Below are 4,616 nucleotides of genomic sequence, written 5' to 3'. Positions count from 1 at the left end.
CTTAGGGACACCCAGAGCATGGGGTTGCATCACTCACTATCTTGGCTAATAGCCAGGGCCGCCCAGAGGATTCAGGGGGCCTGGGGTCTTTGGCGGGGGCCCCCGCTGCTGAATTGCTGCCAAAGACCCGGCGCTTCGGCAGTGGGTCCCGGGGTGGAAGGACCCCCTGCTGCTGAAAACCCGGTGCTTTGGCGGTAGGTCCCGGGGTGGAAGGACCCTCTGCCACAGGTCTTCAGGGCACTTCGGCGACGGGTCCCAGGGCGGAAGGACCCCCTGCCGTGGGCCTTCAGGGCACTTTGGCGGTGGGTCCCGGGGCGGAAGGACCCCCCGCCACGGGTCTTCAGGGCACTTCAGCGGCGGGTCTCAGGGCAGAAGGACCCCCCGCCGCCGAATTGTCACCGAAGTCCCAAAACAGAAGCAGCTCTGGGGACCTGGGCCCCACAAGAGTTTTCTGGGGCCTCCAGAGCGAGTGAAGGACCCTGCTCCAGGGGCCCCAAAAAACTCTCGTGGGGGCCCAAGGCCTGGGGCAAATTGCCCCACTTGCCCCCCCCCCCCCTCTGGGCAGCCCTGCTAATAGCCATTGATGGACCTATCCTTCATGAACTTATCTTAGTCTGTTTTGAATTCAGGTATAGTTTGCAGCTTCACAACATCTCCTGGCAATAAGTTCCACAGGTTCACTACGTGTTGCACGAAGAAGTACTTCCCTTAGTTTGTTTTAAATCTGCTGCCTATTAATTTCATTGTGTGACACCCAGTTCTTGGGTTATGTGAAGGGATAAATAACACTTCCTTATTCACTTTCTCCACACCATTCATGATTTTATAGACCTCTATCATATCCCCACTCCGTCATCTCTTTTCCAAGATGAACAGTCCTAGTCCTTTTAATCTTTCCTCATATGGAAGCTCTTCCAGACCCTTAATAATTTTTGTTGCCCTTCTCTGTACCTTGTCCATTTCCAATATACCTTTTTAGATATGGGACGACCAAAATGGCATGCAGTATTCAAGGTTTGGGCATACCATGGATTTTTATAGAGGCATTAGGATATTTATTGTCTTATCTGTCCCTTTCCTAATGGTTCCTAATACTCTATTAGCTCTTACCACTGCCTATTGAGCTATCTACAATGACTCCAAGACCTTTCTTGAGGGATAACAGCTAATTTAGACCCCATTATTTTGAATGTGTAATGAATAGGGATTGTTTTCTAATACGCATTATTTTGCATTTATCAAAACTAAATTTCATCTCCCATTTTGTTCCCCAGTCAGCCAGTGGTATGAAATCCCCTTGTAACACTTGCAATCTGCTTTGGACTTAACTATCTTGAGTAATTTTGTATCATCTACAAACTTTGCCACCTTTATCCCTTTTTCCAGATCATTTATGAACATGTTGAACAGCACTGGTCCCAGTATAGATCCCTGGGGGACACTTATTTATTTGTCTCCAATCTGAAAACTGATCATTTATTCCTATCCTTTGTTTCATTTCTTAATAAGTTACTGATCCATGAGGATCTTCCCTCTTATCCCATGACTGCTTAGTATACTTAAGAGCCTTTGTTGAAGGACAGTTTTTCAGAAAGCCTCTAGCAAAGTACGCTATATCCACTGGAACCCCCTTGTCCACATGTTTGTTGACCCCATCCCTTCAAAGAATTCTAATAGATTGGTGAGGCATGATTTCCCTTTATAAAAGTCATGCTGACTCTTCCCCAAAAATCATGTTCATCCATGTGTCTGGTAATTTTGTTCTTTACTAATTCTACAGATCCAATGAATTTGCCTGGTACTGAAACTGGCTTACTGGCCTGTAATTGCCAGGATTGCCTCTGGAGCCTTTTTAATTGGCATCATATTAGCTCTCTTCCAGTCATCTGGTATGGAAGCTGATTTAAGTGATGGCTTACATACCACAATTAGTGGTTCTGCAATTTCATATTTGAGTTCCTTCAGAACTCTTCAGTGAATATCATCCGATCTTGGTGACTTATTACTGTTTATCAATTTGTTCCAAAACCTCATCCATTGACACCTCAATATAGGACAGTTCCTCAGATTTGTCACTTAAAAAGAATGACTCAGGTGTGGGAAGTCTCCTTCCCATCTTGGGCAGTGAAGACCAATGCAAAAAATTTATTTAGCTTCTCCACAATGGCCTTTTCTTTCTTGCGTGCTGCTTTAGCACTTTGATTGTCCAGTGGTCCCACTTATTGTTTGGAGGCTTCCTGCTTCTGATGCACTTAAAAAAAATGATGATAGTTTGAGTCTTTTGCTAGTTGCTCTTCAAATTCAGAGAGAACATAAGACTGGTCAGGGGTGATGTTCCTGCTCAGACAGCTGCAAGAACCTACCCATTGCACATGCAGTTGGAGAGCTCAGGAGAAGCCTTAGCAGCACCAGAAGCTCTGTAGAGGATTGGAGAATTGATGCAAATGAAATAATGCCTGCTTTCTGAGGTACATCTTAGGTACAGGGTTTAGTAAGTTGTATGTGGCTACGTGCCTCCTTTTGATTTTCAGAGCTTAACTAAACATATAGGTAAGGTGGAGATGAATCAACATAAGAAACTGGGAGAGAGGAAAAACTTGAATATAAAATGTTTGATTTAAAAAACACTGAAAAGTTGTTGTTTTTTAAAAATGGAAATACACATTTAAGGTATGTACTTTTCCCCCTTCCCACAAACAACCTTAATCATGAACTTCAAAGAATAATAAAATGGGCTTGGGTTCTTTTTATGATATATAAAGGCAGGATTTTGTCACCAAAATTTTGCTTGATTTAGTTTGGCTTTAGTAATTCAGGGTGGGTCCATTCTCGTAGAATGCATGATGAGTGAAGAACATATGAAACACAAGATTGAGACTGGAAGTGGAGCATTTAAGAGGGGAAGGGATTTTGTGTCTGTTAAGAACTTTTGTTAAACCTTATTTAATTCCAGTGCTTAATTGACAGAGAAAAAAGTATGTTTTGGTTAAAAATCTGACATTGCCTTCAATTAAAGGCCTCCTAAAGTGGTAGGGAAAGCTTGTGGGGGTCAGAGCATCAATACTGTTTTACAACAAAGCCAAGGAAAACTAAACTTGACACACCTAAATTTTTTTTTTAACTTTTTTATAAAGGCATCCTTTATGATTAACTGCTCCTCCCTCACATGCCAATTTAGCACCAAGCTTTAAGATAGCTAGCAAATATAAGACTATCTATGTAACAAGGCAGATATGCATGATAGTAGTAACCAAGGGAGGTTTTAAAAAAAATGCTGTCTTTCCTGCAACAGCTGTGCAGTCTTATACTAAGATGAAGCTTTAAGAGTATCTCAAGCTGTGCCTATTACACTGCTGCAATGTAACTGCTGGTGTATAAGATGCTGGGATGAGTCTATCACACTGCAGCAGGGAAATGTTCAGAACCATACAGTTGAGGGGGAAGTGGGTTGACAAATGAAGAACTGAAAGGGAAAGGAATTAAGCATGGCAGAAATACGGTAGATTTACTCTAATTAGATGTTACATAGTGCTTGTTACCCAAAGATCTCAAAGCACCTTACAGAGGAAACTAAATACAACTGTCCCTGTTTTACAGATGAGTTGAGAGGTGAAGTGATTGCCCCATGTCACACACTTAAGTGGCACAGCCAAAAATAAAGCAAGGGTGAGTCCCAGTTCAGTGTCTTATCCCAAGGACTGCATTGTGACTAACTGTTCAACTCAGAAAATTCCTTTTTGACCACCTATCTGCCCTTTTTTAATTAACTGCTGTTAACAGTATAGCATCTTATAGTGTTCTAGCTATTAGTATAGAATTTGCAATGTTTGACCTATAATATTGTGCATGGGGACTACACAACTTCCCAGGCTGTTTTTATTATTCATTTGCTCTGAAAGCCTCTCCTCTGCAAGTAAGTTTTGTTATGGCACAAAAGTTATGTGAGCCATGCATTTACCTGATTAGTGTGCACCGTTGAACTGCAGGAGCTCTGACAACCTAGTGGTGGTGCCTTTACCATGTGTTGTTAGTATTAACACTAGTTAAATTACTGTGTTTGCATTACTCCAACAGTTCCCTGCCAAAACTTAACTCATGACTTAAAACCTACTTGCAACTGATGAGTGAAGCTTTCCCTGGCACTTCAAGAAGCTCAACCATCTGTTTTTGGATTTTTTTAGAAGTTTCTAGCCATATGACTATGAGGTGAACTTGAATAAACTGAAGCAATGTTGTCTTCCTGACTAAAGACAGATTGTTTCAGTCCCTCTGGGACTGCTCAAAGATCTTCCAAGCAGCAAACAAAGTAATAGCTCTCTAGACAGCTGGCATGCTGGTACTCAGAATCTGGTGGAAGAGTGGAAGAATGACAAAAAGAATGACAAAACAGTTAATTTCACACTACTGCTGGAAAAGCTAGGGGCAGCACATGTGGCACCAGAGCTGTTGTCTCAGGAACAGAGGTAGATCTCCCCAGTCTTGCATGACAACTTTAAGTAGTAAGTAAATAATAGTGAGATATGTCAGGGTCTGAAAAAGTTAGGTGGAAAGCAACCCCCCACCCCCAAAAAAGAAAAAAAGCTGCTTATTTCAAAGTTAGACAAAGGAACTGTGAA

The sequence above is a fragment of the Chrysemys picta genome, chromosome 8 (genome assembly GCF_011386835.1).
Source record: "Chrysemys picta bellii isolate R12L10 chromosome 8, ASM1138683v2, whole genome shotgun sequence".
NCBI classification, from domain to species: domain Eukaryota; kingdom Metazoa; phylum Chordata; order Testudines; family Emydidae; genus Chrysemys; species Chrysemys picta.
The sequence above is the reverse complement of the archived record's forward strand: the minus strand, read 5'-3'. Positions refer to the sequence as shown.